This window comes from Poeciliopsis prolifica, unplaced genomic scaffold (genome assembly GCF_027474105.1).
Source record: "Poeciliopsis prolifica strain line A6 unplaced genomic scaffold, Auburn_PproV2 SCAFFOLD258, whole genome shotgun sequence".
NCBI lineage: Eukaryota > Metazoa > Chordata > Actinopteri > Cyprinodontiformes > Poeciliidae > Poeciliopsis > Poeciliopsis prolifica.
Window position 1 is genome coordinate 65,710 of NW_026562633.1, and position 21,930 is coordinate 87,639.

Sequence of the window (21,930 nt, forward strand, 5' to 3'; positions counted from 1 at the left end):
GGCACCCCATAACTAATACATGGATAAATATTTAGTTTGTTAATGGATGTGATTGTATATAGGGAGCGATGAGCAGAAAAAAAGGAGCTGTCTGGGACTCTGTCCTCACAGAACTGTCATTGGTGAACAGCACTCTGCTATCATGTCTAGAGTCCTGTGTTGGTTTTCAACATAATACATAATATTAGAGCAAATGTAAAGAAATCTGAGACTGTGCTGAGTGTGTTTATCTACACTCAGCAGATAATGGTAGACAAACAGACAGACAGACAGACAGACAGACAGACAGACAGACAGACAGACAGACAGACAGACAGATAGATAGATACATAGATAGATAGATAGATGATAGATAGATAGATCATCTAGTTTAGATGGCTGCACAAACTAGATGGTAGATAAACACCCAAATATTATAACCTTGTGGAAGGTTATTATGCCACAATAATAACCTTAAAAATATCAAGAAAAAACTGAGCTGTGTAGCTTAACAGGTTGTTCAGAAAAGCATCATTTCAGATGAACCATCTGTTGATTACAAAAAGATTTCGTTGAAGCGGCCATAGTGTTTTAGCAACTGTATGGAAGACATTCCTACATTGTTGCTTTCTACTGCTTGGTGCCCAGCTGCTCACTAAGTGTTAGCTTTAATAACCAGGAGAAAGCTGAGAGCTCATCTGAGGAAATCAAATTAACGGTCTTAGGAGCTGTGGTTGGCCGGAGTTGCTGGGAGTTTTCGTCATAGTCCCAGTCTGAGTGTTTGTTAGGGTTACATTGCAAGAAGGGTAGGGGCTGTTGCTGCTCCCACTCATGTAGTCCCAGGGAACAGTGGGAGGAAGAGGAGGAGGACGATGAGGACCAGGCAGTCCTGACGGACGTCTCTCCACAGTACTGTGAAGCATCTGATGGACCCGAGTGTGGAGGCTGCTCCTCTGGGCCGCCCAGGCTCAAGCACGGGTCCAGCAGGGAGTATGGGGGTGGGTCATCGGTCGGTACGTAGATCTGAGTCAATCTGGTCCCACACACTCATCGTAGCTGGAGAGATGAAGGCAGAAAGAACATTTATCCAAATGTTGGAATTACAGTATCAGATTATAGAGCGGACCTCTCCGGAGCCCCTCGGGACATGGGGAATTTCTTTTTTTTGCGTTACCTCGCAAAAGGTTTTGTGAGGAGACGCAAAAGAAAAAAAAATCCCCCGTATCCCTTAGTGGGGCTCCGGACACCTCACTATCAGCTACACCCATAAAGTAAAAAAAAAACAACAACTGGAAACATATAAGCTGCACCTGACTATAAGCTGCTGATATCTCTGTGACTCTGTATCCTCAATAAATCTGCTATTAAGGCCCTGAGTCTCCAACGCCGAACCATGGATTCGTTCGCGCCGAGCTTAGGTGCAGCGGCTATCGATCTAAAATTACTACTGGATTAACAAACACAAAGTGAAATTTAACAGCGTATTAATGTTCGAGGTGGTAGCTTCAGAAAAAGCGTACTCCACAGAGGTCAAAATCAAAACCTTAACAGACGATGAACTTTATGAACTGAAAGTTTACAGAATTTAAATACATAAAAGAACTCAGTAATTATGTACATAATGGGATTGAACACATTTCATATCCAGGTAAGAGTTTCTTAGTTCATGCCTGGATTTAGCAGCCTGTTTAATCATGAATCTCAATGTTATGTAAGCTTTAATAGAAACATAGAAACTATAGACAGAAACATCAGTTTCTTTTTTAGAAAAAACAGAATTATCTCTAATTTTACCAGGTCTTCAAATTAGGAAATTCAATTAAAGACAGAATCATTTCAATTAAGTGAGTGATCTTAAGGCAGTGCAAAGAGGAGGAAGCTAAAGTTGGCAATTAGTCCAGCTGACATTTTGATCAAAAATGCCATGACACTGGCTTTTAGCAAGCTCTTTGTTCCTCCTCTATCCTCACAAAGGAGCTGCACAAACAATTCAAAGGGCACCAGATGAGGAAGACGGCTACAACCAAGGAAATTGACACCACAGCTGGCCTATACCTTTGGCATAATCAATAGAAGCACCTCCCCTGCCTCTCTCAGTTGTCTTATCAGCTCAAGCAAACACACAAATGTTCCCTCAAAATGTATTTTAACCGTCCGGATGCAAGAGAAAGAGTCATAATACGATTTGAAAACAGTTTTTTTACGTTGTAAAGCGTAGTTTTACTCCTCTGCTCTCGGTAGTGCATTATGCCCTGGGTTATTTATTTTGCCCTTCTCTAAGTTTGACAAGTTTGCCCTGTGTATTATCTTGATGCATGTGTTGCTTTCCCTCCACATATGCAGAAGTTTGTGAAGCTATGCTATGTATGTACATATCTATCTATCTGTCTGTCTGTCTGTCTGTCTGTCTGTCCATCCGTCCGTCCGTCCGTCCGTCCGTCCGTCCGTCCGTCTGTCGCTTTTCTATTTCAATGTTTAACCAAGTAAGTTTTTGTCCTATTTTCGTGTTACTATGCATTTTGGAATAGCCAGCTTGAGAGCTAGACCTCAAAATTTGGCGCTTGTTTGCATTTATCCTCCATTGTTTGGAATAAGACATCTTTTTCTTTGTATCATTTTAAAGGGCCACACCAAAGGAAACATATTGCTGGTTGAGTGATGGCAACAGTATAGGTTTTGTTCCAGATCTTCAGGGTGGAGCTTGGTACATACACATTCATGTTACTCACCCTGGTGGAGAGTCAGGATACAGGCTGGTAATCTGTGGAAGACTCTCTCTGAAGGAGTCAAAATCTAAACCAGGAGGAAAGTCCTCTAAGCAGCTGGACCTCAGTTCCCCTGCTGAACCCCCAAAGGAAAATCCATCTTGACCTGCAGACAAACCTCATGTTACTCTGGAAATAAACGCTAACGTGGCTGTACAGTTTTATGCATTCACCTGACACTCAGTGTGGCTTCACAGTTAAAGCTTTCCAAGACTTGACCAGAAACGTCTAGTAAAGAGACTGACCATAGCTGGCGCCAAAGTGTGGTTTCTGAGTCGACTGTCTTCCGCAGGCTGCCGATGATGATGGTGATGCAGAGAGGAAGAGGACCAGTCCTATAACAATCCCAGCCACCACCAGCGGAGACACCAGGAGAGACGCCTCCCCTCCAGACTCCCTCTCGCTGCGGCACTCTGGGTACTCCCCATGGCTCTGGTTGGAGCTCACTACAGGGACGTGCACAGCGACAGGAATCTCAGACAACCCAGAAGGCTCTTCTCTACACTGACTGACTGTTAGCATGCAGAGGGACATTAAGAATGTTCATAAATGTAAACAGGATTTGACATTTTCCTGTGTGGAACACTCGTTGCATATCAAACAACCAATGAGAAGAACAGGAATTGATTTTGTTCTTCACAATTAATGCTTGTTCACTTTGGATTATTATTACCTTAAAAGATCGTGTTACTTGGCATTTTTATCAAAAACTGTATGGTGTCTGGGAAAATGTACCTTTGTTGAATTCATTGCAACTAATTACATTTCAGCAAAGTCTGGGTGGGAACTCGCTGCTCTGCTCTACCTCACATATTTTTCACCTGACATTTCTCAATCCAACACCATGCAATCCTCAGGGTTGGAAATGTATGTATATGTTTCTGGTAAAGGCATTCATCACCTAATAAAACTTGTAAAGGTAAGAAATTGTCCTAAATTCCGCAAAAGAGGATTCATACATGACTAGCTCTCTACAGTTAGAAAATATTTTTTCATTAATAGTGGTGGTGGGGGAAGAGGAGGCGTTTGTAACAAAATTACTTTATTTCACGTAACCTTGAAGGTATTGTTTTCCAGTCTCTATTAAAACTAATATCACCCTGAGTACTTTCCTCAAAATGTACAAATATTAAGCACATTTTGTCATGTCATCAAGTCAGTCAGATCTTTAATGTGGTGAGATGCTTCTGGCAAAATCTTCATTTTGTACAGTCATACTGAAATTCAGGCCTTTGAATGCATTAGAATGTTACTTTTTTATAACTGTTTTACACTCAAGCATTTTTTCCATATTTAATAACCCTGGATCATCTGGAAATAAAGTTCAGGGTTGCATGAAATGCTCCCAGTGGTTAAATAGTTACTGGCTGAAATGATCAGAACGTAGGCCATGCATGCAGCCTTCAGTTTGAGCCACTCCAAGCATTCAGCATGTGGATGTGTGAATCTTCACTGTTGTAGACAGAGCCCTGGTTGATACAATAAGAAATCAAGTACTGCTAAGATTGCATTGCTGGATCTAGAGCTTGGCTAAATTATGCTATGATGCTGTGTACATTCTGCATATATGTTTTATTAAAGTGGGAATGCTCATGCCACAAGATGCCTAATAAAACTCAACAGGTCATCGGTTTGTGACCTCTAGCATAGAAACACAGCAGCAAAGGACCTGAGCTCCATTCTTGGTCCTGGCCTGATGGGTCAATCCTGACCTGAGGTCAGCTCAGGTCAGGAACAGGTATGACCCATCCGACCTGTTCCGGTTCCTGACCAGTTCCTGAACAGACCTGAGCTCTTCCTGACCTGTTCCTGGTCAGAAATGTTCTTCCTTCTGTTGTTATAAAGGAAGAAATATTTTCTTCAGACATGTTCTTCTTTGATATTGTTTTGTGGTGTTTTACTTTGAATAATTCGCAAAGTACAGACTGTATCTAGAAAAATACTTTTCTATTTTAACATTTAATCCAAAGGGTTTACTTTCTATTTAGCTAGCAAGCTAGATATTTATTTTCCATTGATAATTAACAAACAGCAATAACAGAGATAATTAACTAACTTGTTTTGTTGCTGGACTTCTGTGCTCGTCACGGATTCTCCATAATGAACACCATGTTCAGGCATAAGGGTTCCATATGTGCACTTGGCACCGGGACACCCAAGGCTGCAGTTCAATGATCGATTTTGCCATCATTTCGTCGGATCTGCGGCCGTATGTCTTGGACACTCGGGTGAAGAGAGGTGCAGAGTTGTCCACCGACCACCACCTGGTAGTGAGTTTGCTCCGGTGGTGGGGGAGAATACCGGTCAGACCTGGCAGGCCCAAACGTGTTGTGAGGGTCTGCTGGGAACGTCTGGCTGAATCCCCTTTTCTGTTTCAGCTTTAACTTCCATCTCCGGCAGAGCTTCGAACACGTCATGGGGGAGGTGGGGGACATTGAGTCCGAGCGGACCATGTTCCGTTCCTCCATTGTCGAGGCGGCTCACCAGAGCTGTGGCCACAGCGGCAACCCTCGACCCTGTTGGTGGACACCTTTGGTGAGGGATGCTGTCAGGCTGAAGAAGCCCATTTTGGCCTCTAGGTCTCTGGAAGCAGCTGATGAGTACCGGTGGGCTTCCAGGCGATTCTGGTCCACCATCTGGCATCTCAGGAGGGGGAAGCAGTGCAGAACCAATACTGTTTAAAATGGGGAGTATTTGATACGGGCTGTCAGGTCCCTGTGTGACCGGTGTCAGAGTCTGGTCCAGATTGCTGGCAATAAGTCGGGCTCGTTTCCGGTGAGGGTTGGACTCTGCCCTTTGTCACCGGTTATGTTCATTACTTTTATGGACAGAATTTGTAGGCACAGCTAAGGTGTTGAGGGGATCCGTTTTGGTTGGCTTAGGATCGCATCTCTGCTTTTTGCGGATGATGTGGTCCTGTTGGCTTCATCGGGACGTGATCTGCAGCTCTCGCTGGCGGTTCACAGCCGAGTGTGAAGCGGCCGGGATGAGGATCAGTGCCTCCAAGTCCGAGGCCGTGGTCTTGAGCCAGAAGTGGCTAGAGTGCCTGCAACATGCACCTCTAAGGCATGTTTGGAAATGATTCAGACAAAAATGTGATTCCATATGATAGGATGCAGTATCAGATGGTGTGTATGCCAGGCCAATCGGCTGTACAAGCAAACTTTGTTTTGCAATTCCAGACCCTGAATTTTCCCTGTGAATAAGCTCAGTTTAAAGAATGCCAGTTGCAGCAGAGAGTTTATGAGCATAAGCCATTAAACTTTTCAAACACACCATGTGATCAGTAATTGTGTTTAGCACCATCTTGTTTCCTGCTGGGCAGTAACAGTTTTCATCCAAACATATTTACTTCCTACTGCTGCTGCTGCTTCTTTCCGTCTCAGTAATAAAGTGTTGGAGCATGTGGATAAATCATATTTTACCAACAGTAAGAATGCCTCTGAAGCATATTGTTCTGTGCATTCATATTTTAAACATACAGCAGCACTTAGTCACATTAAAACACATGGTTGTATTGAAATGAGGTGGAATGTGGGTCACAGAACATCTGTGAATATGGGTCAAAATACATCATAGTTGGGCTTAAACTCCCTTCCTTTCTGCCATGTGGGATAGTGGGGGAGAGACAGATTATCACACCCGGCTGGCCCATATTCTTGCCTTCCTCCTGTTTAATCATTTGTCCATTTTCAATGTATTCATCTCCCAAGACCCACAGCTCTTGTTGTGATCCCTTCTTCTTACGGTTTATCTCCACAACCAACTGCTTTTACTCCAACAAACCTGTTTTTGAGGACAACCTGAGCTGCAGTTCCACCATAAATGCACACAGAACGTTGTCATGTTGAAAACACACAATTTCACAATCATTGTTACCAATAAATAGAACATTTAGTTGGAATCACATGTGAATAAGTTTGTGAATAAGTCATTAAAAAATGGCATTATCCTAACCTATGTGGTTTTTGCCGGTAGTAACAAAACATTGTGAATTATTGGGTTGCAAAATGTGTTTCCATCAAAGTTTTGCAAAATAAATGAATATTTATATGCCCAAAAAAACCACCTCATCCTAGCACCAAAACTCCTTATTACAAAACAAGTTATTTCTTTTGAAATTGGCATATTTCCATTAAGCAAATAATGGAACGGTTAATGGAAACACAGTTACTGTTGAATTCCAGGATTACAATATGTCTATACTTGTGTACATTTGTGATTGTAATATATTTACTAACTTTAACTGGTTGTGTTTTTCTGAATGCATATCTATAATTTCTACATCTTATGACAAAACAGAAATAAATGCCACAGCTATATCCTACTTCATTACCTTCTATAATGTTTTTGTGAACTCCTGGAAAAGAATTTTACTTTGTTTTTTATCTGTTAGCCAGAAAAGCAGATGAGAAATGTCTTTGTGACGGGAACTATTCCTATGAACAGGTGCAGAAAGCCTTAGAGATTTCCAAGATGTCCTGTGGTCTGGTTGTGTCGCTGGTCGGCGAACAGAAAGAAAACCTGTTGAAATAATTGATGCTTCAAACTGGGAATTTCTGTTTACTATTTTCATTTCCTAATGACCCACCTTAACTGTGTCAACCAAATGGAAAAAAGAGTCGGATTTGGTAGGATTCAGTCAATAACAGTTAATAAGCTTATCATTAATAATATTGACAAAATCCGTTGGAAAAAATGACCCTAACCCTATTAAATATACCCTTGTTTTTATGGCACATTTAAATCTTCAATAGTTTTTCAAAAATGTACATCTTTTAATAAAGCTGGAGAAATGGCTAGAATCTAAAACTGGACATCTCTATTTCCTGTTTAGGTGACGGTGAGCCAAACTGAAAATACGGTGTATTCTTTGGAGATTTGTCAGTCATTGTTGGAAATCAGATTTTGTTTGCTCTGTTGCAACCAGTCTGTAATAGGTTGTTTGTGAATATCAGTTTGATTAGCAATGTGAAAAGAAGTCTGCAGGAAATGGAGTTCTAAGATCAGTCTGTTTACGAACACACTCGCTAAGCTACAGGCTAAGCTACAAAAAGCAACAAATTAGGATTTAAAAAAATGGGTCAATTAAACTGGGATTGCAGTAAAACACCGTTTTATTTATTTGACTTTTAATATAATGAGGAGAAACAAAAATGGATATTTTTAGTTTTCCATCTTTTATCTTGCCTTTGTTTATAATTTTGCCCATAACGTTGCATGACTTCACAGTTTCTAAAGCAATCGAGACAACAATCGCTATTTCTAATTAATTCTCTTAATTCTAAAGTCATCATAGAAGTAATTAAGCTAGAGTATCTGTCGATATATCTATTCACTAAAAGGATTTCCCCTTTTGATTTGACATCTAAACATGTTAGCTCCTGGAGAGGAGGGTCTGTTGGATAGTCGATCCTCGGATTCAGGATTTTGGTCCTGGTTGTTGAACACTGGACCAGCTCTACACCCTCAGCAGAGTCCTGGAGGGTTCTGGGAATTTGCCCAACTGGTTTACATGTGTTTGGTGGTCTTGGAGAAGGTGTTCAATCATGTCCCTTGGGGAGCCCTGTGGGGGGTTCTCCGGGAGTATGGGGTACCGGGTCCTTTGATACGGGCTGTCAGGTCCCTGTATGACACATTGCTGGCAGTAAGTTGAGCTTGTTTCCGGTGAGAGTTGGACTCTGCCAGGGCTGCCCTTTGTCACCGATTCTGTTCATTACTTCCATGGACAGAATTTCTTGGCACAGCCGAGGGGTTGAGGGGATCCGTTTTGGATCAGTACCTTCCAATTCGAGGCCATGGTTGAGACCCAGAAAAGGATAGTGTGCCTTCTCAGTGTCTGGGTTGGGGCGGTGTCCTGCCCCAAGTGGAGGAGTTCAAGTATCTTGGGATCTTGTTCATGAATAAGGGAAGAAAGGAGCAGGAGGTCAACAGGCGGATTGGTGCTGCATCTGTACCGGTCCGTTGTGGTGAAGAGAGAGATGAGTCAAAAAACAAAGCTCTCGATTTACTAGTCGATCTACGTTCCCGCCCCGGGGAAGAGCCAGGAGACACTGTAGGGACTATGTTTCTCGGCTGGCCTGGGAACGCCTTGGGATTCCACAAGAGGAGCTGGAAGAGGTGGCTGGGGAGAGTAAAGTCTGGGCCTCTCTTCTGAAGCTGCTATCCTCGTGACCCAATCCCTGATAAAGCGGAAGAAAATGGATGGATGGATGCATGGATGGACTTTGACCGTTGGGGGAGATTCAGTTGCAGACAAGGAGAAGGAATTAGTGATTCAGGGGCTTTAATATCGTCTGAGGAGGATAATCAGAGATGTGGCCAGGAACAGATTGAGGAAGAGTTCAGGTTAGCTGCTGCTACCTGGGAAAAAGGAGTGAAAATGTTCATAAAGAAAAAGTTTCATGCAGGCAGGACGACAGGTATGTGAAAGGCAAGCTAATGCTAAGATCCAGGTTGTCAGAAAAACAGAAAAAAGGAGAGGTGTTGCCAAACTTTGGAAATTTTCAACATATGATTGAAAGAATGTTAGGGTTGTGTAGTTAGTTTGCTATTGCAATTACTTCACATTAACCTTTTGCACTATAAGCCTTTTAAGGTGTCTATGCTTTATGTTAAATTATTCTATACATGTACATCTGTACGGTAAACCTATTGTCGGTAAATTGGTTTTCATAGAATTAAGAATAAATCATACATTTTGTATAATTTGCTTGTACTTCTTGGGTTTGTAATTGAAAGAAGAAAAAAATCAGTGGATGGTGAATTTTTAATTTCCATCCCTGGTTTAAACTTCCTTTTCCAGGCCAATCTGCTCACAAGATCTTTCTATTTCTCTGTAGAGCTACCAAAGAATCTGCTCAATGTGGAACACAAATAAAAGCCAGAGCAGTCATAATGACATATCAGAGAAATCCTGACTTCTGTTTCCTCCCTGACCTGGACAGTGTCTATGCTTTCTTCATCCTTCAGTGTGAATCACATCAGAGCCTATTAAGTCCTTTTTCTCAGAACTGCTACTAAAAGGGAAAATGATGATGGGTGAGGAAGCACTGATGGAGGAGTAAATGGGGAGATTATGGCAGAGACGAGGAATGGCAGGAAAGTGTTAAAGCTCATGTGTAGCTCTGATCCACTCTAGAAAAACACCTGCAGACACATGAACCAACACACACACATCTACAGAAGGCAAAGGAAAGCCCCAAAACTGTCCATCTTCAAAACAACATCCTTTAACAATTCCCCATTATTTATGTTTCTAATAATCACCTTCCTCAGTGTATATTCTTCTCATTTTGTCACTTCCTCCTGTTTCCAGGTCTCGTGGCCCCTGTGCTGTGTTGTCTTCCTATGCTGTGTTGTCTTCCTATGCTGCAGGTTGGCTAGCATGCTCCTCATGCTAGCCAATGCTGACAATGTTTTTCAAAGTATTCAGTTTTGTAAGTTTAGTTATTTTGATAAATTCAACAGTGGAAATGCTGTTGACTTTATTCTTGTAATGTTATTTTTGACCCTAACAGTCTGATATAAAATGGTTTTGTTCAAACGCACTCAGCCTCTCCGGACCTTCTCCTCTTGCTCCAGTTGAGCTAATCATCCTTCAACAGGCAGAGCATGGCTTTACAACCAGTTTCCTTTCACTGTCACACATTTGAAGCTGACCACCTGTGGCGTGTATTAATTGTTTGCGGGGCCCTGATGGAGACCCAGTGAGCTGGAACAGCTTTGGTATTAGCTAAGGCGGCAGGCCATGAAATCTGCCCGTCACTCACTCACACACACACACACACACACACACACACACACACACACACACACACACACACACACACACACACACACACACACACACACACACGCTTCCTATCCATTTAAATAAATCTCAGAGATTGGATGAGAGCTCAGTCATACAACTGGTCGGGTAATCAGATACAGGCAGACAGATGGACGGATGGGAGGAAATGTGCCAGTGAATGTAGTTTTTCCTTTCCTATTTCCATAAGCATGGGAATGTTCTGATGGACATCTTGGGGTGGAGAATGATGTGAGCAGTGAGGTGGAACATTTCAGCTCTTTGCTCATGTGATGTGAAAGCGTGCCGGCACTCTCATATGAGCGCAGCCGTCTATATATCTCCAGATCTGATACGAGAGGGCAGGGCATGAACACACACATCCAGCATATCTAGTCACATTATGTTTACTGTATTTATAGGACTTTTATTCGATAGACAAAAACAAGAACAGTGCTGACGTTTGCAGTACTGGTGGGCATTTATCATTTAGCTGGGTTACAACTGACCATATAAATGCGTACTTTGAAAAAGAATATTCACTGAATGGAAAAACAGCAGTTTCGAAAAAGATTTTTTTTGACAAATGTTTCTATCACAAAACTGTGATGGAAACACTTTTTATGCATCACACGAACAACAATTGAATATTGCAGCGAGCGCAAACCACAAAGAAACAGAAGTGGTTGGAGGATGATGGCATGAACTGATTTTTAATGTTTTTCATGTTTTTCTTACGCATATAAAAACTAAAAGATCTCAAAGGATAATGTTTCACAAGTAAGATGGACATATTGCCATTTATAATTGTATTACTATACTGTATATTTGATATATAAATTGCATTTTATATCTATAGATATTTACATATCTAATGTCTATATATTTAGTAATTAATACCCAGTTAGGCTCATTATTTGTTGTATTCACTTTTTTGGCGTTTGTTGCCTTTATTTCATCTTGTTTTGTGTAGTATATGGTTGACTTCCAGTTTTTGATTTGATGCTTTTATGTTGATGAGACAGATTCTGCTGTTTATGTTGTTATTTGCGGCTTTGATAGAGGCACAAGGTGTGTTTATTTTGTAAATAGAATATTTCTAATATTGATCAGTCAATTTGCTTTATTGTAATCAAATACGGTAGTGAATGTTATTTTCAGTTTTCAAATGTTACGGTCGTAAGAGTACGGAAGAGAATAGGGACACTGGAAAAACATGAAATAATTTTGACCTTAATCTCAGAATTTTTTGATGAATGTGCAACACTGAGTATGCATATGTAACATAGTTGAAATGGTTCAGTTTAAATTCTGCTAGTATGGGTTTTATGGTTGTCCTGTGATGAGTGTTTTTTTGGCGCCCCCTACTGGTTGCCTATAAAAGGAGGAAGAACTGCATTCCACACAGTCTGTCAGGAACTCTACTGTGTACCCAGAGTTGGCGAACCAGTAGGGAGGCTTACTGTGTTACAGAAATTTACCCAACTGGTCTCCGCTGTGTGCTGTGTATTGGGGAGGAAGTCACACATACGCAGTCATAAAAATCTATCCTTGCAGACATGTCCAGTGGACCTCTGCGGACTTAAGTGCGCCCGAGTATGTTGGTGCCTTCATACACCACACACTACAGGATGATCAGTTTATGAAATCGCAAGCGACAATCTCAGAACGCCCAACGTTCTCAGATTGTGGTAAAGGGAAAATCACAGCAAAAAATTGTGTAGTGTGAAATGTTGCATCAGGCAGTCGGATTCTTCTCTATTTAAATCTAATGATTACTGAAGTACAATGTAGTAAACAGACTTCATAATCTGCACTCTTTTGGTTGAATTCAGTATTTATTTCCACTTTGGCTTTATGTTGTTTAATTTTTCTTCAAGTTAATTTTTTGTTAATAAAGGCTGAAATCCATTTAATTTTTGTTTTGGTAGTTTTGCTTATTTTGTTTATCAGTTCCAGTGTTAAGTGTTCTTTTGAAACTAAAGTGTATCAATCTTTGGCAGGAAAGCGCATGCATTATTACATCATTTCCTTTAAATCAGTGTAAATATTGTTATAGAGATAACAATATTATCTCTATAATTTCTGAGACAACCGCTCAGCAGAACCAGCTCATTCATCCATCTGCTCCTTCTTCCTTCCCTTCCTCTTTCTTGCCCCCAACGGTTAGGAGTTGTTGCATAAGCCACTGACACATCTTTTATTAAGACTTCTGTCAGCTATAAATATGTCTGCCTTGTTCTGTGGAATTTGAAAATGTGTAATTCTGGTGAGAAAAACCCATAAAAGTAGAAAACCAACAAGGACACAAAATGGCAAACAAAGGCGCTGTATCTTTACTTACTGAATGTCCCTTATGATCATGGAGGCTTGAAGTGCAGTTGAGGTCTATGATGTTTTATTACAGTAATCATTATCCACATTGGACTGACATGAAGACTGTTATTACTGTTAAGAATTAAAAAGAGGAATAACTCGATTTAGCTCTTTAATTAATTCTTCTTTGTCCCGAATTCCTGTGTCTGTGTAAGTGTGCAGGGAGAAAGAGCAATCATACGACGTCAGACTTCAGATATCCAGAGTTTTATCCAGAGAAAATCAATCCAAGAAGAACTTTACAATAAGCATCTCACCTAGATTATCAAAAGTCCAAGACATGACAAAACAGAAACAATGAATTGAGTAAAAAGGACAGAAACAAAAGATGCATCTTTTGGGAAACTCTCACTCAGCACAAAGAGATTCCAACTTCTGCTCTAAAACAAACCATTTTATAATTATGTGTATTCTCCTCATTTAAATATATGCATTAGGAGGTGTGTTTTCCTTTGTGTGGGCTGTCTTAATGTTAATTTTATTACATCTGAGACCCACTGAAACACCCAGCTCTTCTCGTACCAGGCTCCTTCTTAGACGATCTGATTTATAGCGTGGGTCTGGAACGTTATCTCTGCCTCAAAATGATTCAACAAGAAACCAGTTGGTGTTTTTTTAACCAAGCTTGCACAAAATGTAATGCTAAATAATGACTATAAGTGTGGATCTAAGAAGTAACTAATTCAAAACTGCTTAAAGAAATATAGTTAATTCTAATATAGATAAATTATTTATAAAAAGTTTTAAGATCCTAGTGAACTTTTGAACCATGCTAAGGAATTTGTTAATTGCCTGGGAGACAGACTCTGTCTAAGAGATTCTAGGCTGTTTTCTGTAGAATCCTCCCTAAGAATTTATATAAGTTCAGAGATTCAGCAGTTGTTTTAGTTTGGATCTTTATCTAAATTTATATGAACGTAGAGTGTACTTTAACTTTCTATGGTATATTTCATATGTATCAAAACTATCCTGTGCAGTATTGTGCTAATTTAAAATATTATTTCAACACTACGCAATAGCCAGCCCCGCCCTAACCCTGACAACTCCTTTGGGCTGACTACGGACCAGCTCTCCGTCTAACGAGTCCGGAAAGTCTCTAAAAGCTGGGGATCATCCTGCAGAAGGACTGAGAGGGACAATCTGTCTAAGCTGGTGTCAAGAGAGATTCGTCTAGCTCTAACTACCTACAATCCAGAAGTTATGACCCTTTACAGTTAAAAATCAATCAGTTGAGTAGCCCTCACAACTGCATAACCCCAATAACCACTTCTGTTAAAAGTGACACTCTCTCTAAGAATAACGAGCACTTGTTAACGGCGAGATTAGTTTCAGTGACTTTGTGAGTCCAATGGTCATTATCTATGTATCAACTAAAGGAAGGTCTGGAGTCACCACTAGAACCATGAACATAGATTTTACATTAAATAGAGGATCCATAACCAATAAAATGACTCAATTAATTTCCACAAACCTCATTAAACACGTATTTATTTAAGCAAGCTTTAAGCGGGAGTAAATGACAACCAGGTTAATTATCAATGATTACAAATATCTAGGAATGACATAAATTGGAATAAAATCAACATAAATCTCTCCTAACTCCTTTCCCTAGAATGTGCCATCATTCTACTAAGATGATGGCACAGTCTGCATCTTGGGGTGCAGACTTTTGCAGACTCACACCCAGATGTTAGAGGATCTGAGCAATAGAAGACACGAATATCCTTGGACAAAGTCTTATCTTGGTATGACAAATCCTCCCTTGAATAGGAACAAAGCAAAGCTGGTTGTTTTCTTCCTAACATCCTAATCTTCATCACTTTTGTGACCTTTGTCTGATTCCCAAGTCCATTGTAGCAAGCTTGAGATCTTTTGGGCTGAGAGTGGAGCCACAATCAAATCAGGAGCCCGAGCTGTTGGGCATCGGCTCCCGACTCTTTCAGCAGTGTGAAGGCTTGTCTTCCCTCTGGGTCCAGGGCGCGGCTTCTTATTGGTCCGCACAGCAGAGTGGTGGAGAACATCCACGTATTCAGCGTCCATGTCAGATTGGAGAGCCTGAAAATCTTTGTGGGTCATTCCTCTAGCTTGAATTATGCGGACAGTTTCAATAACAGTTCATCACAGTCTTGGCACACAGCGCTTCTTGGTGGATTATACAGTTCATCTTAACGGCCTCACCTCCACTCTCTTTTACCTTTGCGCACATCAATGATGTCATTCCTTTGCGCTCGCCCGTCATGGCCGGCAGTGTTGTACAGTAACAAAGTAAAAATACTTCACTACTTTACTTAAGTATATTTTGGACTACTTCATACTTTCCTCGAGTATGAAAATTTTTGATAACTTTCACTTTTACTTCACTATATTTCCGAACTTAATTGCATTCTTTTACTCTGATACATTTTCAATGTGTGCTTTAGTTACTCGTTACAAAAAAGCGAGAGAGAAACGCAAATGCTTTGACTCCACCTACTGATCGATTGCAACAAAGTCGGTAGCCGACTTGCCTGGGCTTGTTCATCACCACCAATAGGATGCACCTGTTTCGCTTCTCCCATTAAACACAAATCAAATCTCGCAATGAGCAGCAGCCACATGGAGGAGGAGATGGAAACCACAACAACTGCAATTACGTTGGACACGGCTCCAGGGGAACCAGCAGCTGGTGACGAGAGCCCATAGCCTTATTCTTATTTAAACACCATATACTCTTTCGTGGGTGTTAAAGATTCGTTGTGCCGCATGAAGTGTATGTTATGCCTACCCAAAGATTTGGAAATTCTATCTTACAAAAACTCCCCGTCCAACTTGAAGAAACACATTGAGGTAACTTCTAATGAAATGGTTAGAATCCTCCTGTTTCAGTAACTATAGCTTGGTCACTAGGCACTATTGTGAAATCTTCAGCATACCTGTATAAATCAACTTTGTTTGGCATTGTTTCAGTTCCACAATGTGTGTATTTAGCTCAGGCCTAATGTTGGTTGTAGCAGGCTACCTAGACTCCTCTGTTCAAGGGAGGACGGAAACCATAGCGATAGCAATTTAGACTGAATTTAATGAATATAGAAAAGGCATGCATGTTCAAAACCACAAACCATTAACATGTGCTACTCTTTGAAACTGGAACAAACTTTGTGTGTGCTTCTGCTGTCTTAAAGCCAAGGTTAGCCGACCTTGCAGTCGCCACAATAGCTACGTTTACATGATGGCCAATGTTCAATACCAACCAGTTCACTTAAATAACATTGGACTAGATTAGGTGTATTTTGTTTGCATTTATAATACAACCTAAGGAAAATAGTGTTTGTAACTGATGTGTGGGTCAATTTGTGTCCAATTTTTATTTTTTAATTTTTGGTCTTTCAGAGAAAGCATCCGCACCATGTTCAGAAATACATTGAATTGACCACAGCAAAGCACAAAAGGGCCAGTGGACCACCCACCCCCGCCAGTAAGCAGGCCACATTGACTCACACCTTGACCATGACTCCTCAGAAGAGTGTTGAGAAGGCCATTGTCAGATATGTTGTACATGGGTTCTCAGTCGTCGAACAGGAACCATTCAGAGAATTCATCAAGGACCTTGTCCCTAATGCCAAGATGCTGTCATGGGTGACGCTCACATCCAAGATCGAAGATGGCTTTAACCAAATGAAGGCCGCACTGATTGAAGCAATGACGGGGGTCGACTAGCTAGCTACTACGACTGATTGCTGGTCAGTGAGAAGGCAAGAGTTCATTGGTGTTACGGCACACTGGATCGGCCCGGATAATCTTGAGAGATGTTCAGCAGCCTTGGCATGCTGACAGCTGAGGGGATCCCACACTTTTGATCTCTTGAATGACATCCATGCAGAATTTAAAATCAGAGGCCAGATTGTGAAGACAACCAGTGATAATGGTGCAAACTTTGTGAAGGCTTTTCGAGTGTTTGGGGAGGATGAAAACAACAATGAAGAGGGAGTTGAAGCTGAAGCGCAGTCTGAAGATAAAGGAGATACTGGAGTGCCTGAGGAAAATGTGAAGTACATTGACACTGCAGCTCTGCTGCATGAAGAATTCCAGCTGCCAAGACACCAACGCTGTGCTTGTCATATTCTAAAGCTCATGGCCAGTGAAGAGGGTTAGGGTTAGGGTTAGCTCAAGTGATGTGTACAAGAAGCTGCACCATGCAACGTTTGCCAAGTGTTATGGCCTGTGGAACAGAAATGCAACAGAGATGGTTGAGGAAGTCTGTTCCCTTCAACTTCTGAGGCCAAATGAAACGAGGTGGAACTCGTTGTTCATGGCCTGGAACGTCTACTCAGGATTTGTGAAGAGAGAGGGAGCCTTAAGAGCTATTGCCAGCGACCTGAAGGTCCCAATGTAAGTAGGCCAGAGGTTTTTTTCTTAAGTAAAAATAGAACAGCTGCAGAAAAACAAATGACAATGTGAATAACAGTGTCTATTATCAACAAAAATCACTGAAAATCTGTCAGAAATGTAAATTTTCTATTCTGTTTCCATCTAACAAAAATCCGGATGTGTCTTCTTTTTTTGTCAACACAGGTTGAACCCAGCTGAACTCACATTTCTCACGGAGTAGGCTGCTGTAATGAGTCCTGTCGCCCAGGCAAACAACATACTGCAAGCAGAAACCAACGCACAAATGGGTTGGCTACTTCCGACAATTCACCTGCTACAGATTAAGCTCGATAAAGTCAAGTTGCAGCTGAAGTACTGCAGGCCTCTTGTTGATTCTTTACAGTCTGGAATTCAGAACATGTTCAAGGATGCCGAGCTGGTTGCAGCTGCAATTCTTCTTCCCAAATTCCGAACAGCATGGATGAAAGACGATGTTGCCATTAAAATGGGTGAGCTTATACATTCATGATGACACGCATCTGCTTCAGTAGTGATGGTACATGTCAACATGCATGTTGACTGCATTCATGCAGCTCAAAACCATGTCAGTCCCACTACCATGCATTACTGTGAGCATCTATTACTAACTTCACCAACACATACTTGACACCATCTAAAACAAATGAGTTTATCTTGGTGTTATCAGACCACATGACATGCTTCCAGCAATCCATAGTCTTTCTGTCTCTGAGACCATAATAAACAAATTTGCTTTAGACGGTCAAGCATGTGATGGTGACCAAATGAGAAGGACAAAAAAGTGTTCATGCTTTCATGTCAAGAATGATGGTGGGACTGACTTGGTTTGGGATTGCATGGATGCCGTCAACACATTGGGAAGCGTTTGTGCATCAATAGATTTGCTTGTTAGTTGGTACACGAAATAATTAAATTATTATTTATATGCTATTTAATCACTATAAATCATCAACACAATCATTTCTAATACATTTCTTCAACCATAACTTTAATACTCATTCACTTTTTAATCAAATAATATTATAGTACTTTCAACTTGTGACTTGTTATTTAACTGTTTTATATAATTATCAATAATCAACTTTAAAAATATGTATATCATTGTTTTAAAAAAGACTCATAGACCAACTATAAACCAATGGCTACAGCAGATGTTATTTTATTTTGACCTGAGCAGTACTTCTACCAACTAACTGATGTCATACTTCATAAAATGTTCAAGCTGTTTCTCTAAACTGCTAAAATTCCAAGAAAGAAATTTTGGAAAAAAACCCAAAAACAATATATAAAACAATATAGAAAGCATCATGTTGTAAAATGCTTTTCAGCAGCAGGAGAGACGCTGATGGCAAAATACTGCCAAAAAATGAGAGCCAGTGTAGTTAAAAAAAGAATGAATAAAGTAATACACAGCAAACATTTTGGTTTCTTGTTTGTTAAAAAGAAAAAGAAAAAATACCGGGTATTATTTTCCTTCTAATTATTCATCATAATTTTCTGTGTTGTTTTGGTCTGCAACATATAATCCTCATGACATAAAGTGAAGTTTGTTGTTTTAACCCTTTAACAACCACACCAAGAAAAAAAACCTGTGGAAATTGATTTCTTTGCATTTCTTTTACCCAGGGTGACTCCTAAAACACAATCAATATTTTTTTTCCAACAGACTCTGTGGTTTTTAAAATATTGATCTCTACCAAACAGTTGAGAGGTCACTTAATGATTTAAGTACATGATGTAATAAAAATACCAAGTACAGTAGATGAATTAAAATAAAATGCTAAATTATAAAGAAATAACAAAAAATGTCTGGAACATTGGATATGTTATTTCTGTCAAAATGCCACAAAAAAACAGTTTTTAATGTCAACCAAGGAAAACATTGCGTCGAACAAGGAAATATTGCATTTTAAATTTTCCCATCTTGATTGTAACTGTATTAAAGTGCAACAGCACAAAATTGTCACATTCAATCCACTTCTGATTATAGGTAACAGTGCAAAACATTAATTTTTACATTCAGAAAGGAAAGAAAGAACAATAGAAACATTTGTTGCTTTGATATCTCAGCACACCTTTTCTGTTTTGGTGCAACAGCATGCATTTTGGGACATAAGATCATGACAGACTGGAGGACTGATTGAACTAGTGTTTACTTGTTTTCATTTAAACTTTGAAAAAACATGGCAAGCACAGAAAAACATTACCAAACATATTAAAACAGCACATTTCCAACCTCATCTGTGCGTTTGCAAAACAGTATTTTTTTGTGCATTAGATGCACTTTACCTCTGGATATATATCTTAAAAGCATTTCTGGTTTGCATTCAAACACAGGAAGACATTGTATTTCTCACATTTCCACCTGGACACTCCCTTTGGACAAAGATTGCATCTCCCTCGCTTTTCACAGTGAAGAGGCCAGGGGCCCACATTATCGTAGCGCACATCTGTTTGCGGTTTTGGTGGTAATGGTCTTGGGATGTAGCCTGTCTTCTCTGGTAGTGGAGAGCTGGAAGATGGTCGGCTAACTTTGGATGCTGGCTTATTGAACTGGTTCAAACTGTGGGCAACTGGGAGGCGGAACCGTTTGAGAGACATGGGTTTCTTATTCTGGAGGCCACTGTCGCTTTTGTAGAGTAGCCAGGAATTTGCAATGCAGAGGTCCAGGATGTATCCAATCAGGGGAAGATACCATCTCCTTGACCTGGCCGGGGTCTTGTACAGGTGTACTAGCATGTCAGACAGATCGATTCCTCCCATATGCTCATTTTAGGTGATGGGCACGGGATGGTGATCTTTGCGTGGGACTCTTTGCTCCAGCGTTTCACAGTTGAAAAGCCCATGATCCCACAGGCAAGTTAACACATTTGTTATTGAACCACTTCACTGCAAGAACCCCTTCAGCAGCCCTAAAGTCACAGGCCCCACGCTCATCAATGGAGCTCCACCAGTGCGGTTCGGTTGTACGGTGCCGATGCACTTGACGCCAAGGGCAGTGTGCAGGTACTGAACCAAGTTGAAACTTGTAAAGAAGTTGTCACAAAAGACAACAGACATCTTGGGCTCTTTTATGGTTTTGCAGAGAATTGTCACCACTTTTGCTCCCAGAGAAAAAAAAAAATTATAATTATTCTTAGTGTATAACTGTAATAATACTTATTTCATATTTACACCAATAGATGAAAATGAGTTTTGATTTTATAGCAAGAAAAATTTAACTAAATTAGCTTAATTTGCTACATGTACCATAAAGTGACAAATCAACTGTTTAGTCAAGCGTATTTTAAAAAAAATTATTAGACCTTTAATTCAGCTTTTTAGGTGGTATCGAGTAATATAATTTTGTTTAGTAAGGTCTATAACATTATCATATGCCAGAAAGCTAAAAACATTCATTTTTACATTCAGAAACAGTATTTTTTTTTGTGTGCATTAGATGCAATATTGACTGTTTTACCAGAAGCAGTCAATATTTGTTACAGATTTTGTGTTTCTGACAGCCTGGTTGGAGAGGGGAAGAAGAAGAATACGATTTAAAGAAGCAGCGCCCTCTAGTGGATTTCTTTAGCATATCGTATCTCAACTAAGCGGCAGAGATGGCTCAATCAGGTTAAGCTGTTATGCACACCTCATATTGAGATATAGAGATGCAAAATGTGCTAAATCATATGGTTGAGTGGGCAATTAAAGTGACATATTTAAAAAATCTATCTAAATATTGTACTTCTACAAGGTTTTATATATTATTGTTCATATTTTTACATTTGTGAACTGGATAAAGCTGTGTTTGTCCGTTTTTCTCCCTCAAAAATAGTTTGAAAAACTTTCAGTGCAGGATTATTTTAATTTGATTTCTAGTTTTAACACAATGAAATTCTTCATTCATTTTCTGATTTGGCCTTTTTAAAGCTGGTGCTTGGAAAGATCCAAAGCTGCTTTGTTTTATCCCGTTAGGATCTGCTATGTTTTCTATCAAACTACTTTAAAATGACACCCTTTGCTGTCTCATCTTCTTTTTTATTTCCCAGACGAGGTTGTCTATCACTTTCCTCCTCCAACATTAAATGAATCACAGTAAATGTCATTCAAGGGAAAAAACACTTATATACTGTATACTTCTCTCAGTAGCTGAAGTGGAAATAATATTTCCTGTGACTTCAGGAGACAAATTAATAAAAACAAAGAAAGAAACCCTGAAATGTATGCCTTACCTGAGCAGATCAATTTTATAAGCATGAACCCCTTCACTGTGTTTCCGTTTACAGCATCTCAACAGGTAGCAGCTCTGCTGTGGGGACAGAGAGAGAAAAAAGGAAGGAAATCAGAAGCACATTGGGAGCAAAACAAAGAAAAGTGAGTGTACGCCAAGTGAGCACACCGAGACAACAAATAGCAGCTGGATGGACAGCGAATGAGAGAAATGAATAAACATGAGAGAGGAGAAGCTGCAAAGACAAATGTCAGAATCACAACATCCAAGCCAGGCTGTTCATAAAGCCCCAGGCTGCATGTGTGGGACAGAGGCAGTCCAGTGGCCGCCTACGTCCTCTCTGTGTGTGTTCATTGCTCTTTCCGGAACATGGCCAAAAGGTTGAAATGTTCCGATTGATGGCTCAAACACATTCACAC

The 21,930-nt window shown here is 40.3% G+C and overlaps 1 pseudogene; it reads right to left on the reverse strand.

Annotated features, from left to right (window-relative positions):
- Window positions 1–609: 609 nt before the first annotated feature.
- On the reverse strand, window positions 610–21,595 carry LOC129357570 (protein BEAN1-like; annotated as a pseudogene).
- Window positions 21,596–21,930: the final 335 nt, after the last annotated feature.